The sequence below is a fragment of the Scyliorhinus torazame genome, chromosome 14 (genome assembly GCF_047496885.1).
Source record: "Scyliorhinus torazame isolate Kashiwa2021f chromosome 14, sScyTor2.1, whole genome shotgun sequence".
Taxonomy (NCBI): Eukaryota; Metazoa; Chordata; class Chondrichthyes; order Carcharhiniformes; family Scyliorhinidae; genus Scyliorhinus; species Scyliorhinus torazame.
This window is the reverse complement of record NC_092720.1, coordinates 163344742-163361921: the sequence shown is the minus strand read 5'-3', so window position 1 is coordinate 163361921 and position 17180 is coordinate 163344742. Positions and strand designations below refer to the sequence as shown.

At 47.3% G+C, this 17180-nt stretch overlaps 1 pseudogene; it reads left to right on the top strand.

Annotated features, from left to right (window-relative positions):
• Positions 1-2723: 2723 nt before the first annotated feature.
• Positions 2724-3458, top strand: LOC140389067 (uncharacterized; annotated as a pseudogene).
• Positions 3459-17180: the final 13722 nt, after the last annotated feature.

Sequence of the window (17180 nt, the reverse complement as noted above, 5' to 3'; positions counted from 1 at the left end):
TGAAAGCACGGATGACAAGGTGTTGGTGAGAATGGCAGGGCATGGAGACTGGGTTGTTGGCATTTGTGAAGGGGGGGGGTGGGGTTGGGTTGGAGGGCAGTGTTGGTGGGAGCGGACTGTATATTCTGTGGCAATGGAGCTACCCAATATCCTATTTGGGCACTAAGGGACAATTTTAGCATGACCTAACCAGTTGGACTGTGGGAGGAAACCTGGGAAACGTACAAAGTCTGCACAGACCATCGCCCAAGACCAGAATTAAACCGGGGTTCTTGGCATTGTGGGGCAGCAGAATACTGCCACCCAACTCATTGCTGGTCAGTGGGACTGCTCTGACTTGTGGCACTTTTTCCTCTTCAGTTGTATCTGCTGCAATGGTGAATCTTCCCACCGCCATCGCTCTGGTTCCTACCAAGGGCCAGTCTCTGTTTTTCAATTCGATTCAGCCGCTCGGGCTCGCGCTTCCTCACATTCCAAATCCCGAACGCTGGGCGCCAACCGCCGCTGCGCGCGGCAGAACTACAACTCCCATCAGGCACTCACTCTCACTGCTTCCTCACTAAGCAGGCTCCGGGACCACGTGCAATTACATCTCTCATCAGACACCGCGGGCTGACACTCACTGCTTCCTCACTGCGCAGGCTTCGGGACCACATGCAGCACGGGTAATGTAGTTCAGGCCGTCTCAGAGTACAAGGCGCTCGTGCAGAACCGCCCTCCCCCAATTCCGAACAAGGATTACAGTACGAAGTCTTACAACACCAGGTTAAAGTCCAACAGGTTTGTTTCGATGTCACTAGCTTTCGGAGCGCTGCTCCTTCCTCAGGTGAATGAAGAGGTCTGATCCAGAAACACATATATAGACAAATTCAAAGATGCCAAACAATGCTAGGAATGCGAGCATTAGCAGGTGATTAAATCTTTACAGATCCAGAGATGAGGTAACCCCAGGTTAAAGAGGTGTAAATTGTATCAAGCCAGGACAGTTGGTAGGATTTTGCAGGCCAGATGGTGGGGGATGAATGTAATGCGACATGAATCCCAGGTCCCGGTTGAGGCCACACTCATGTGTGCGGAACTTGGCTATAAGTTTCTGCTCGGCGATTCTGCGTTGTCGCAGGTCCTGATTAGGATTAGACATGGCTGTTATGGACGGGGTTTCAAAGTAACCTTATCCTTGATTGGCTGTGTGAGCTTTCAATCCGAGAGCTGCACTGCTTGATTGGAGTTGTGTGTTTGGATCTTGAGTGTGTTTATTGGAAGCATTTCCCTTCTGGTTTCCAGGCTGAGTTTTGTTTATGACTCATTACTGAATACGATAAGGTGAGGTGTAAATATCTGGGAGGGGCAGCGACACATTTATTGAAATGTCTTTTAATGTCGTCTTTAAAGATTTTACCCGAAGGCCTCGGCCTTTGCCAAAAGCCTTGGCTTGGATTTGATAGTTTTGCCCAGTGCTGTGGTCTGAGCTGAATTTGGGATGTGCAGTCTGAGTGAGTGCAGTGTATCTAATTTCCCAGGATAAACCAGAATCCTTTTGGGGAAGTGTTGGTGTAGTTGTATTGTGGACTAGTAATCCAGATACCCAGAGTACTCGGGTTCAAATTCCACCAAGATTTGATTTATTGTCACATGTACTGAAGTACAGTGAAAAGTATTTTTCCGTGGCCAAGGGAACGTATACAGTGTGTATGTAGGAGACAAGAAAAGAATAATGGACAGAGTACATCGACAAACAGTGATTAGTTATAATGCGGAACAAGGGGCCCAACAAAGTAAATGCATGAGCATGGCAGTTATTTAAATTTGAATGCAATAAAAATCTGGAATTAAAAATCTAATAATGTCCCAAAATTGATTAATAGTAAAAACTAATGTTCCTTTCGGGAAGGAAATCCGCCATCTTTACCTGGTCTGGCCACGTCTACATGTGACTTCACATCCACAGCAATGTCGTTGACTCTTAACTCAGTTCATGGCAATTAGGGATGGGTAATAAATGCAAGCCCACACATCCCATGAACGAGTAAAGAAAAATCAACTGCCTTATCAGAGCTCGAACAGATTGGAGTTTGGATGGAGGAAAGAAAGTAGCCACGTTATCTGCTCTTGGTCACTATCCAATGTCCCTGCTGGAAACAGAGGGTGTGTGACAGTCAAGTGAGGAATAAGAAAGGACTTGCATCTGACCCCCACACAGGGGAATAACTGACTGACACTCACTGTGGAACAGTTTCTAACTGAGGAATCAGCCCCTTCATCAAAGGAGGAGAGGTAGGTGGGAGGAAATTATGTTTTATTTTCCTATTTTACAGAAGAATTGTGTCGTACTATACCAGAGAATGGAGAGGAGAGACAATGCATATGTATCCTGATCATCACGAAACAACTTCACAACTGGGAAGACATCTAGTTGCTTTGTAATATTGCTCAACACAGTGAAGGTTGGGCAGTGGAATCATTGTACAAAAATCAGTCAGGTAGGGGAACCTTTACACATAGATCTGAAACTGGTTCGTGGAGTGGAGCCTTCCATCACAATCAACCTTTCCGAAGGATCGACTGTGGACGGTCGGTCAGGATAAGGCTGGAAAAAAGAGTGAAACGTGAGGAGAGGTCCACATGCTCACTGGATCTCTGAACTGGCAAGGTGCATCTTTAACAGCCACTGTTAGACAGGAGAAGATAAATCATTCAAGTATGAGGAGTGCAATAAAACTTTTATGACACCTTCAAGTTTCCTGATGCACCAGAGGATTCATACAGGAGAGAAATCATTTAGGTGTGATATGTGTGAGGTGACTTTTACGAGTTCCTCCAATCTCCTGGGACACCAGAGGATTCATACAGGAGAGAGGCCATTCACATGTGTCATGTGCAACAAATCATTCTCGCAGTCATCACACCTACTCAACCACCAACACATTCACACCGGGGAGAAACCATTCATGTGCGATGTGTGTGACAAATCATACTCGCGATCATCAGACCTTCGTGTCCACCAACGCATTCACACAGGGGAGAGACCTTTCACGTGCAAGGTGTGTGGCGAATCATTCACGCATTTATCGACCCTCCTCACACACCAACGTATTCACACAGGGGAGAAACCGTTCAAGTGTAAGGTTTGCAATAAATCATTCACGCAGTCATCGAACCTCCGTGTCCACCAACGCACTCACACAGGAGAGAAACCCTTCAAGTGTGAGGTGTGTGACAAATTATTCTCACAGTTATGAAAACTGCTGCTCCATCAGACAGTCCACACCGGGGAGAAACTATTCACATGTGAAGTTTGCCACAAATCATTCTCGCGGTCTCAGTATCTCAGTGTACACCAACGTATTCACACAGGAGAGAGACCATTTACGTGCAAAGTGTGTAACAAATCATTCTTGCAGTCTCGAAACCTCTGCGCACACCAAAGCATTCACATGGATGTAACTGTCCAAGTGTGAAACGTCTGACAAAGCCTTCATAAAGTTTTCAAAGTTCTTGATCCATCAAACAGTCCACACGGAGAAGAAATCATTGAAATGTGAGATGTTCAATACAGCATTCTCACAGTCATCTAAACTCCTGCTTCATCAGAGGACCACCATTCAAGTGTGAAGTTTGTAATAAAACTTTCATGACAGCTTTGATTTGAGTTCTCAGTGTGCATTCTGTCAGAAATCCTTCACACAATTGTTGGACCTCCTGGAACATCAGGGAACCCACACAGGAACTAACTCACCAAGTCTTGCCAATCTGTCTTCAGAGTGTGAATCTCTACACAAGCTCCCTGCAAAGGATGTTCAGTAGTGTTGGGACACAGAACAAGAAGCAGCTTTCACTCACATCAAACAATGGGCGATGACATCAGTGTTGAGGTACTATGATACCAATGATGAAATCACCCTGCAGTGAGATGCCAGTGAAACAAGACTTGGAGAAACCCTCATGCAGCAAGGACAACCCCAGTTGTGTTTGTATCCGGCGCATTAACAAAAACTGAGTGATGCGATGCACAGATTGAGAAAGAGTGCCTGGATATTGCCCTTGTACCTATATGCGAGAGAGAAATTGGTCCTGGCTCTGTTTAGGTGTAACCCGCCTGACCAGATCTCACCCTCCCGAGAATTGATCCCAATGTCCCAGAAATCTAAAGCCCTCTATACTGCTCCATCTCTCCTGCCAAGCATTCATTTGCTTTATCCTGCTATTTCTATACTCTTGTGCCTGGTACAAGAAAATAATTTTGGAGCTCAGTCTTGTTTTGTGATTTCCCACCCATCTTCCTAAATTCTGCCTGGAGGTCCACATCCCTCTTTCTATCTGTGACATTGGTGCCAATGTGAACTGTAGCCTCTGTTCACTCCCCCTCGGAGTGCTGTGTAACTGGTCTTGACTCTGAAGTCAAGGATGCAGAAAACCAGAACAGAGGCACCTGCAGTATATATATATATATATATAGACACAAACACACACACATATATATATATATATACACATGTATGTTGAATGCATGCTATTTTGAATACGTATTATTATCTAGGTACACACTAACAATGTATAATCCTAGTTAAAAATGAAGTGTAGCAGCCTGTCGGGCATCATAGGGTTTTGCTAGCTGACTTGACCACATTCTTTATACAGGGCCAGATCACAAAGGTGCACAGAAATTATCTGCTTCCATTATCCGCTACCCCCAACCAGCTGCATCTGAGTAATTGTTAGCAATGGAACCAGTTTGACAAGGTTAAGATAAGGGAGTTTTGAATTTGTGATGTGTCAAGAAGACCCAAGGACAGTTGATGTGGTTTAGAAAACATCATGAGGGGGCCTTTATCTGCCCATGTGCTGATCATGTAGCCCATCATTTTTTAAAATTGAAGTACCCAATTATTTTCTTTCCAATTAAGGAGTAATTTAGCATGGTCAATTCATCTACCCCGCACATACAAACAAAGAACAATACAGCACATTCGGCCCTCCAAGCCTGCGCCGATCACGTGTCCTATCTCGACCACCCACCTGTATCCTTCTATACCCCTTTTGTTCATGTGACTATCCAGATAAGTGTTAAAGGTCGCTTAAGTTTCTGCCTCAAGCATCTCAATTGGCAGTGCATTCCAGGCCACCACCACCCTCTGTGTAAAAAAAACTTCCCCCACACATCTCCACTGAACATTTCCCCCCTCACCTTGAACCTGTGCCTCCTTGTAATTATTGTTTCCACCCTTGGAAAAAGCCTCCAATATTTCACCCTATACCCCAAATAATTTTATACACCTATCAGGTCGCTCCTCAGCCTCCGTCTCTCTCGGGAGAACAATCTCAGTTTATTCAATCTCTCCACATAGCTAATACCCTCCATACCAGGCAACACCCTGATAAACCTTTTCTGTACTCTCTCCAAAGCCTCCATGTCCTTCTGGTAGTGTGGTGATCAGAATTCCAAATGTGGCCTAACCAACGTTCTATATTATAATTGTAACATAATGTTTGAGCTTTTGTACTCAATACCCCATCCTATGAAGGCAAGCATGCCATATGCTTTCTTTACCACCATTTCTACCTGTGCTGCCACTTTTAAGGATCTGTGGACCTGCATATCCAGATCTCTCTGTCTCTATGTTCCTGATGGTTCTGCCATTTATTTTATAACTCCCACCTGAATTGGATCGACCAAAATGCATCACCTCGCATTTGTCCGGGTTAAACTCCATCTGCCATTTCTCTGCCCAATTTTGCAGCCAATCTATATCCTGTTGTATTCTCTGACAATCTTCATCACTATTCGCAACTCCTGCTATCTTAGTATCCTCTACAAACTTGCCAATCAGACCTGCTACGTTTTCTTCCAAGTCATTTATATAACAAAGAGCAGAGGTCCTTGAACCGATTCCTGCAGAACACTAGTAGTGTTCTGGCCCTGGGTCACTGTCCAGACCTCCATTCGGAAAAACACCTTTCCACTGCTACCCTCTGTCTTCTATAGCCAAGCCAGTTCTGGATCCATCCAGCTAGTTCACTCCTGACCCCATGTGATCTAATCTTTTGCACCAGCCTGCCATGAGGGACCTTATCAATGCTTTACTAAAGTCCATGCAGACAACATCCAAAGCCCTTCCCTCGTCAATCATTTTTGTCACCTCCTCAAAAAATTCAATCAAATTAGTGAGACATGACCTCCCTCATACAAAACCATGCTGTCTGTAGCGAATAAGACCATTCACTTCCAAATTTGCATAGATCCTGGGCTGGATTCTCCCAAAATGGGGCTATGTTCCCACGGTGGCGTAAAAACGCTGGCGTTGCACTCCCGAGTTTCCTTAAAAAAAGATAGACCGATTCACTTATCTTCAGGGGACCCAAAGTGCTTCACGCAGCATTTTGCTGAGGATATGAGGCCCCCACTCTTCCGGTTTCGAGTCCGCGCATGCGCACGGTGGCAGCCTCCAGTGGCTGCGCCGATCGCCATGGCGGACACGACCCACAGAGGCAGCGCCGTAATGTAATTCCCCCCGATCGGCCGCGTGCCCCTGCATGGGACCGGCCCTATCAGTGCCCCGGCCGTCCATAAGGCCCCCCACCCCGGTGCCCGATCCATCCATCCCCCACCAGGGCGGCTGTGGAATGAGTCCGCAGCCGCCATGCGAGAGTCCCGACCGGCCAGACCATGTTAGTTCCACGCCTTTGGGAACTCGGCCGGTCGGGAGCGGAGGTTCGCTGGACGGGCCTCTGGCAATAGCCCCCCAGCTGCATGACGTAATTCGCTGACGCACGGATATTCGGGGCCCGGAGAATCGCCGGAGCGGCACCGGGCCCGATTCCGTCATTAAAGTTGATTCTTCGCCCCCGCAACAAACGCAATTTTGGCGAGGGCTGCGGAGAATATTTCTGAGAATCTTTCCAACAATTTCACTGTCACTGGGTTTGTGTTGTGAAGGTGAGACCCACGCAGACACAGGGAGAATGTGCAAACTCCACAGGGACAGTGACCCTGGGCCGGGATCAAACCCGGGTCCTCGGTGCCATGAGGCAGCAGTGCTAAACACTGCACCAGCTGCCCCTTTGCAGCTCCATCATGCCGAGTAACTAATTTCATTGGATCAACAAATAATATATGTAATCTATAATCGTTACGATTGGATTGTGTCCAGCCAGAATAAACTGTGTAACTATAAGAATGGATGATTTTCCCTGTTCAGTGGAGAAGCACAGGGTGAGCCCAGCGACTTGCTCCCCGCCCATGTTTAAATCAATAAACTGATGTTTGGAGCAGACCCAGATGGGGATTGATTTTTTCAGATTCATTCCTGCTAACAATCCTGAATTCACATCAGCGGCCACAGAACTGCCTATCTCTTCCCCTAACTATCCAAACCATTGTCACTATTATTCTTCTGTACGGCTGAACCAGCTGTGGTGCCATGGACATGGATCGAGCTGCACTCCCCAGATCAACTATCACTTTCATCTGTAGTCAGAACTGAATACTGGTTGGAGAATGAGATACTCTCAGGGACCCCTGCTCTGACTGCCTTCCTGACATTCACCGATCAACCTGGCTCGAATTTCAATGCAGTGCCCCCAATGCCACTAAAATAAGCTGCTCTGCAGAGTGTGAGAATTGGACCCTGCTTTAATTGGTGAATTCCAAATACTTTGTTGTTTTGGTTGATTTCAAAGTTTGGTGTAAGCTGAATAGTGTGTTGTTTGTCTACTGTTTTATCAATCTTCTATATAGATTTATAACTCGCAGTAAATTCACTTTTTAAAAACTTAACCCAAACCACTTGATTTGTCAGCATGATGTGTTCCTATTCACTGAAGCACTCAGGAGCCTACAATAAGAGTCCTGTGCACAATATATTGGTCAATGTCACTTTGGCTGGTATACTTTTTCCATCAATGGGTTTAGAATTCCCAGTTCACAGGAAGCAGAATGTTTCCCCGAGAAGGAAAGACTATGAATTTATATATCATTATCAGAAATTTAAGGCACCTGAAAGCACTTTACAACCAAGGAAATGCTTTTTGAAGTGAAGTCACTGTTGCAATGTCAGAAACATGGCAGTCAATTAGTGCACAGCAAGCTCCCACAAACAGCAATGTGCCAATGACCAGATAATCTGTTTTAGTGATGTTGATTGCATATTGACCAGGACATCAGGGATAACACCCCTGCTCTTCCACAAGGTGGTGTCATGGGATCTTTTGCATTCACCTGAGCGGACAGACAGGGCCTTGGTTTCAATCATCTTAAAGATGGTATCTCTGATATTGCAGCACCCCCTACTACCGAAGTTAAGCTCACTGGCCTATAATTACCCACTTTCTGCCTACCTCCTTTTTTAAACAGTGGTGTCACGTTTGCTAATTTTGTGATCGGAAGGAGCGATCACAATATGGTGGAATTTAAAATACAGATGGAGGGTGAGAAGGTAAAATCAAGCACGAGTGTTTTGTGCTTAAACAAAGGAGATTACAATGGGATGAGAGAAGAACTAGCTAAGGTAGACTGGGAGCAAAGCCTTTATGGTGAAACAGTTGTTTTTGAGGACATTAACAGTGCGGTAGATAACGGGGAGCCAATGGATGTGGTATATCTGGATTTCCAGAAAGCCTTTGACAAGGTGCCACACAAAAGGTTGTTGCATAAGATAAAGATGCATGGCATTAAGGGGAAAGTAGTAGCATGGATCGAGGATTGGTTAATTAATAGAAAGCAAAGAGTTGGGATTAATGGGTGTTTCTCTGGTTGGCAATCAGTAGCTAGTGGTGTCCCTCAGGGATCAGTGTTGGGCCCACAATTGTTCACAATTTACATAGATGATTTGGAGTTGGGGACCAAGGGCAATGTGTCCAAGTTTGCAGACGACACTAAGATAAGTGGTAAAGCAAAACGTGCAGAGGATACTGGAAGTCTGCAGAGGGATTTGGATAGGCTAAGTGAATGGGCTAGGGTCTGGCAGATGGAATACAATGTTGACAAATGTGAGGTTATCCATTTTGGTAGGAATAACAGCAAAAGGGATTATTATTTAAATGATAAAATATTAAAACATGCTGCTGTGCAGAGAGACATGGGTGTGCTAGTGCATGAGTCGCAGAAAGTTGGTTTTCAGGTGCAACAGGTGATTAAGAAGGCAAATGGAATTTTGTCCTTCATTGCTAGAGGGATGGAGTTTAAGACTAGGGAGGTTATGCTGCAATTGTATAAGGTGTTAGTGAGGCCACACCTGGAATATTGTGTTCAGTTTTGGTCTCCTTACTTGAGAAAGGACGTACTGGCACTGGAGGGTGTGCAGAGGAGATTCACTAGGTTAATCCCAGAGCTGAAGGGGTTGGATTACGAGGAGAGGTTGAGTAGACTGGGACTGTACTCGTTGGAATTTAGAAGGATGAGGGGGGATCTTATAGAAACATATAAGATTATGAAGGGAATAGATAGGATAGATGCGGGCAGGTTGTTTCCACTGGCGGGTAAAAGCAGAACTAGGGGGCATAGCCTCAAAATAAGGGGAAGTAGATTTAGGACTGAGTTTAGGAGGAACGTTTTCACCCAAAGGGTTGTGAATCTATGGAATTCCTTCCCCAGTGAAGCAGTAGAGGCTCCTTCATTAAATGTTTTTAAGATAAAGATAGATAGTTTTTTGAAGAATAAAGGGATTAAGGGGTTTGGTGTTCGGGCCGTAAAGTGGAGCTGAGTCCACAAAAGATCAGCCATGATCTCATTGAATGGTGGAGCAGGCTCGAGGGGCCAGATGGCCTACTCCTGCTCCTAGTTCTTATGTTCTTATGTTCTTATGTTCTCAGTACTGCACTGGAATGTCAGCCTCAGTGCTCAAGTCTCTGAAGTGAGACTTGAACCCTTAACCTTCTAACTCAGAGACGAGAGTGCTAACTAAGTCATGGCTGACAATAACTTATAACAAGGTTTTTCAAACTCAGGGTCGCTATCCCGGGCAGGTGTCAGGAAGATCACAGAGTGAACGGTTGAGGCATTCCTGATCGCGGCCGCGACTGACTTCCAAAAATGCTGGCCGCGACCAGCTTTCAAGAATGCTGGCCGTCCTGTGCATGAGTGCCATTCAGCCGGATCTGGCAGTGTGTAGATCCAGAGCCCAAAAGGGCAGACCACCTTCACCTGACGTCAGCACACTGTCCCAGGGCCAAACGATGCAGTCTTCCCACCACGTGCTCTGTACACTGATGTCAGTGATGTTCCCTCTGCAGCTGCTTCTCTGGGTGAAGAAATTTCTCCTCACCTCAGTCCTAACAGATTTATCCCTTATTCTCAAACTATGACCCCTAGTTCTGGACTCCCCCACGATCAGACACCAAATGGACTCCCCCACCAAACGCAGGATACAATTTAACGGCGCCAAATTTGTGCTGTATAAGTAAAAGCAAGGTGCAGTTGCTGATCTACCCCGCCAAGCTATGAGTCATCTATCAGGGCAAGGATTACTACTTCAATGCCCAATGTGCAGAAAAATGAATTGGGAAACAGCAGTAGAAGGCAGTGAGCGTAGCGTGGGCTTTAGGGACTCGAGAGACAGGGGTGACCCATGCAGGGGTGCGGAGGGGAGAGCGGTTCGTTATGAGCAGCGGGAGCCTGGAAAGGGCCCCAGTGGCTTTGGTAAATATATACACCCCAAACTGGGACATTGCAGAATTCGTCAAGAAAACTATGGCCACGGTGGCATGTGGATTGCACTGGGACTGCGACGCTGAGGACCCGCGTTCGAATCCCGGCCCTGGGTCACTGTCCAGGTGGAGTTTGCACATTCTTCCCATGTCTGCGTGGGTTTCACCCCCACAACCCAAAGACTTCTTCATCGTAGGAAAAATGGTGCTTCCAATGGGTACAAAGGGTACTCCATGATCACAACCTCCGACCCATGCGTCCACTACATGAACGTGAGGTTGGAGAAAAGCCCTCCCCTCTAATAAGGAATTCTGTACAACAATATCCCGAATCATCAACAGTTACGTAACATGCAACCAGAATGGAGAGCTCTCACCCTCCCATGTTCTGGGAATCACTGAAGGCAGTGATCAAGCGGGAAATAATAGCTCATAGAGCTCTTAGGGATAAGAATCATAGAAGTTACAGTGCAGAAGGAGGCCATTCGGCCCATCGGGTCTGCACCGACCCTTGGAAAGAGCACCCTATCCCCATAACCCAGCAATCCACCTAACCTTTTTGGAAACTCAGGGCAATTTATCATGTCCAATCCACCTAACCTGCACATCTTTGAACTGTGGGAGGAAACCGGAGCACCCAGAGGAAACCCACGCGGACATGGGGAGAACGTGCAGACTCCGCACAGATAGTGACCCAAGCCGGGAATCGAACCTGTGACCCTGGAGCAGTGATGCAACTGTGCTAACCACTGTACTACCGTGCTGCGCAGAGGAAAGGATAACTAGGCAGCAGCTGATCAACTCCATACTGGAGGTGGATCGGCAGTACTCCGCGGCCCCAACCTTGGAACTGCTGGCAGAGAGGAAAAAGCTGCAGATGGAATTTGATCTGCTCTCCACTGGAAAGTAGTCCATCAGCTCTGCCAGTCATGGGGGTCCTTTACGAACATGGAGACAAGGCCAGTCACAGGCTGGTGCACCAACTAAGGTTGCAGGCTGCCATGAAAGAAATGGTATAAGTCAAGGACCGAAACGGGAGGGTGGTTGCAGCCCCGAACAATGTTAATGAGGCCGTTGCAGACTTTTACAGAGGCCTGTACACCTTCAAGGGAGGCTCAGAGATTAAACAATTCCTCGATGGACGTGGATATACCAGTGGTGGAGGAGGACAAGAATCAAGCACTGGAAGCACCACTAGGGCTCAATAAGATTATGGAATGCATCACTGCCATGCAGTCAGGGAAGGAGCCGCGACCAGATGGGTTCCCGTTAGACTCTTACAAAAGATTTGCAACGGTGCTAGCCCCGCCCCTGTGGGAGATGTTCAATGATTCACTGTCAAAGGGGGCCTTGCAGCCCATGCTGGCACAAGCCTCGATCTCACTGATCCTCCCAAAAAAATAAGGACCCAAAAGAGTGTGGAGCATACAGACCCATCTCCCTGTTAAACACGGACGGTAAAGTCCTGGCGAAAGCACTGGCGAAGCGTCTGGAGAGTTGCCTGCCAGAAGTGATCGTGGCAGATCAGACTGGGTTTCTCAAGGGCAGATAGCTAACAGCGAACATCAGACGCCTTTTGAACGTAATAGGGAAGAGACACCAAATGTACAAGCGGCACAGTTGTTAGCACTGCTGCCTCATGGCGCCAAGGATCTGTGTTCGATCCTGGCCCCAGTTCACTGTCCGTGAGGAGTTTGCATATTCTCCCGTGTCTGCGTGGGGCTCACCCCCATAAACCAAAAAGATGTTCAGGGTAGGTTAATTGACCACGCTAAATTGATCCTTAAGATCCTTACGATGACCTGTTCCTCTATATGTCAAACCCCCTGGCTATTCATAGAATAGAATTTACAGTGCAGAAGGAGGCCATTCGGCCCATCGAGTCTGCACCGACCCTTACAAAGTGCACCCTACTGAAGCCCACGTATCTACCCTATCTCCGGAACCCAGTAACCCCCACTTAACATTTTTTGGACACTTAAGGGCAATTTAGCATGACCAATCCACCTAACCCGCAGATCTTTGGACTGTGTGAGGAAACCGGAGCACTCGGAGGAAACCCACGCAGACACGGCAAGAACGTGCAGACTCCGCACAGACAGTGACCCAGCCGTGAATCGAACCTGGGATCCTGGAACTGTGAAGTACCTGTGCTAACCACTATGCTACCGTGCTAGCATGGGAAAGATAACAGAACTCCTTAGATAGGTCGGTCCCATCTCAGGTTACAAATTCAACCTGGGGAAGAGCAAAATCGTCCCGGTGAAACCCTAATGGAGAGGAGCGGAGCTGGAGGAACTACCGTTTAAGATGATCCAAATCAAGTTCAAACACCTGGGGATACAGGTAGCTCACAACTGGACGGGTCTCCATAAATGGAACCTCCCCAACCTGGTGGAGGAAGTGAAGAGAGACCTACAAAGTTGGGACGCAAACCCACTCTCGCTAGCGGGAAGGATACAGATGATTATAAAGGTGCTGCCCAGGTTCCTCTTCATATTCAGATCGCTCCCGATCTATATCACAAAATCCTCCTTCACCAGGGTTCATAAGCTAATCATGGCCTTTGTCTGGGGCAAAAGTCCCTCGGGTAAGAAAAGCCATTTGCAGAGAGTGACACATAATAATAATAATCTTTTTTTTTTTAATTTAGAGTACCCAATTCTTTATTTTCCAATTAAGGGGCAATTTAGCGTGGCCAATCTACCTACACTGCACATCATTGGATAGTGGGGGCGAAACACACGCAAACAAGGGGAGAATGTGCAAAATCCACACGGACCGTAACCCAGAGCCGGGATCAAACCTGGGACCTCGGCGCTGTGAGGCAGCAATGCTAACCACTGCACCACCGTGCTGCCCTATAATAATAATCTTTATTGTCACAAGTAATAAAAATCGCTTATTGTCACAAGTAGGCTTCAAATGAAGTTACTGTGAAAAGACCCCAGTCGCCACATTCCGGTGCCTGTTTGGGTTCATAGAGGGACAATTTAAAATGTCCAAATTACCTAACAGCATGTCTTTCGTGACTGGTGTGAGGAAACCGGAGCACCCGGAGGAAACCCACGCAGTCACGGGGAGAACGTGTAGACTCTGCACAGACAATGACCCAATCGAACCTGGGAACCTGGAGCTGTGAAGCCTGTGCTACTGACCCCTACGTGGGAAGGCTGGCCCTGCCAAACCTCCTATTCTACCACTGGGCGGACTGGATCCAAATGGAGGAGGCCTCATACACGGGGTTGTCTCTAAGGGCACTGGCCACCGCCTCACCCCCGGCCCCCCCTGCACACATACTCTAGGGGCCTGGTGGTAATAACCACATTAAAGACCTGGAACAGGTTCAGGCGCCACTTCAAACGTTTGTCTATGAGACTCCCATCTGCAATATCCATAAGTTCACACCGGCTAGCATTGGTGCCACGTTGGGAACATGGAAGGAGGACAGAAGGGCCTTGAATGTGAAGGAGCTGGATGTGGACGGTAGATTAGCGACCCTGGGGGATCTATCAGAGAAGCTCTAATACCCAAACTGGAACGAGCTTCGCACTTGCAGCTGTGCGATTTTTCCGCAAAGAGACAAAGACGTTCCCCCAGCTACCCGGACACACACTTTTGGACATGATGGTTAGCACTGCTGCCTCATGGCGCCGAGGACCCGGGTTCGATCCAGGCCCCGGGTCACTATCCATGTGGAGTTTGCACATTCTCCCTGTGTCTGTGTGGGTCTCACCCCTGTTGCTCTCTTTGGTTGGCTCTGAATATGGCGGTCAATATGGTCGCCTTCCTTAATTCTAATTACGTTTGCTCTAGAGTCGCCAGGTATCTTTCGATACCGCCACAAGGTTCAAAACCCAATACTGATCAAAGGCTCGGTGCAGTTAAAAGTCAATGCTATTTATTTACACACACAGTAATATCTACTAATGCACGAAACGCTACAGACTAAACTATCACTACTGCTAAAGCCTATACTTAGCTTCGGGCACCCACTCAGTCAGAGGAACAATGGCCGTTGTTTGGATCTGAGGCTGCTGGGGTCGAAGTGGTGAAGGGGAACAGCTAAGGTCGTCCGTCTGGTAGCGAGTGTTGACCTTGGACTTACTCGCTTCTGGTGCAGCTGGTGGACGGGTCTCTACGCTGTGAGAGCCAAGTCCAAGAGAGCGATTCACTCTTGGGGGCTCCTTCTTATACCCAAAGGGGCTTTGCGCTCTTTTGGGTGGGCCTTGAACTTGGCCCCAATCAATTGGGCCATTTCTTGATCATTCCTATTGATTTCATCCAATAAAGGGGTGGGTGCCCTGATGGCTGGGCGTGTCCTAGGTGGCCGTTGGACGGCTTTGTTTTGGTCTCCTCTGGCGCCGGGGTGTCTGCCTTAGTATCGGTTACTCAAATGTTACTCTTTTGTTCCCAGAGATGGGCCATTAGTATGCTAATGGGCCTACAGTTTTGGTCTTGTCTGGGAGCTGCGGCTCCAATATACAGACAAGCTCTGAACCTGCTTGTTTTCGCAGCATTGTCCATTTTCCCTGCAATCTTTGCAAAGTGTCCATTTTGTAATCTGGAAGTGGCCATCCCAGATGGCTACACTCCCTCCTTGTGATCCTCAACACGAAGCATGAGGGATCACATTATCACGTATTCGTTGTTCTCTGACCAAGCTGGGCACCCATAAGCACTTCACAGGCTCTACACTGCTCTGTCCTATGAATTGCAACTTTACCTAAGTTATTTCTGTACATACATCATTATAAAACTATGACATTCGGGCATGCATTACAAAATAAAAAAACTGAAACCTCTAACTATCCTAAATAAACTGTCCTCACTTAAACAATCAAAAATAATCTACAACATTTTAAACCGTACAAATAGCAGCAACACAAGTCTCTCTGGCTTGGCAGTCAAGCACAGAGGTTTACATTTCTTTATTAAACAAATAAAACACACACAAAAAACGGATGCACTTTAATTCACTTAAAGGGGTTGGGGGGTAGGGTCCGGGCGCAAATGAAGGGATTCCGCTAAGATCCAGGTGAAAAACATGAAGGTTATCTTCATCGTTGCTTTTGTCGGTCTTCTTCTTTTTCTTCCTCTGGGGTTCCTGAGGTTCCGGAGTTCTGTGGGCACAAGCATTATATCTGTTATTATCTTGCTTAAGATCTCATATGTCTGTCTGTCCTTTGTTGCCAATTATCCCTTATGATTGGTCACCATCTATGACTCCCTCATTTTTTTTTAACCGAATATTTGGACTAGACATCCACGAAAAATACTGACACAGTGCGAGCCATCTCGCAGCCTGTGCGATCTACCGTCCTAGTGTTTGAGGATGTAAATAAAATATACGGAAGCAACCGAAGGGTCGCCAGAAACAAACAAAATAGTTTTGAACTAAAAGTGCCAAAATGGGGTGCGTATGGGCCGCGGCGGGTAAGAAATGGGTGGAATCCCCGGGTAGGATGGTGATCAGTGCCGTTTGTGCTCTGCCCGAGAGTAGCTGACCAGAGGGGGGTCCTCAGGCAGAGCGGGGACCAGTGCCATTTCTCCACTACCTGAGCGACCGGCAAAAACGGAACAAATATGTGGTCGTCGTGGGGGCTGCCTCTCGTGATTACCTTCAAATCAGGAGAGTAGTTATGATTGGTTGTCCGCGGACAAACTTGTTCCATTAACTGCCAGTGGGAGTTAAAAGAGTGGTGGCATGGGGCCATAAAAACTTTTAAATTCACAAACAACATTTAACACGTACGTTAAATGAACAAACATACGACAAACATGGTGCAGGTTCCATCAGAAAGGACACCGTATCTCTCCATCGATTCCTTTTTAACCATCATGTGGACACCTCATTGCTCAGTAGCGAACAGGGTCGCAAAGGGATTTGTTTGGTGGGAGTCAGACTCTATGTCATCATCTTCTTCCGGCTGCCATACTCTTGACTGGAGTAGTTTGGCTAAAGCTGCTTGGGCGAATTGGGGTCCATCTCATCATTCCGGATGAGCCTGAACGAATTGGCTCGGTGCCAGGATCGTGTGTCGAGGTTGGAGCTACTAGGTTTTAATCCGTAATCGTCGGGCGGTGGGTCTGGGTCAGGGGCTTTGATGTATGTGATTTTGAAGGGGTCACTGGAATTATGCTTGGATTCGCTGGGAGTGGGGCCTGGAGCAGGGGTGTAATCATAACGTGGTGTGCTGTGGCTGTCGTCATTGCTATTGCTATCACTGTTGCTGCTGGTTGAAGGAAGGGAGAGGAGGAGTCCTGCCTCTGGGGATGGAGTTGAAGATGTGTCTGAGGACGGGCTGGACTGGCTGGGGGAGGGTAGGAATGCATCATCTGTGGGCGAGGCGTGCTCGTCTGCTGCTGCGAGCGAGATGTGGTGTGCATGGTTGTTCTGTGAGCCATAAGCCTTCAACTGGTTTATGTGAAACCACACAGACTTGCCGTTGGGATATGTGATCTTGTATACCGAGGGGCTGACTTTGTCTGAAATGGAGTACAGTCTGGAAAATTTGGGGGAAAGGAATGAACTGGGG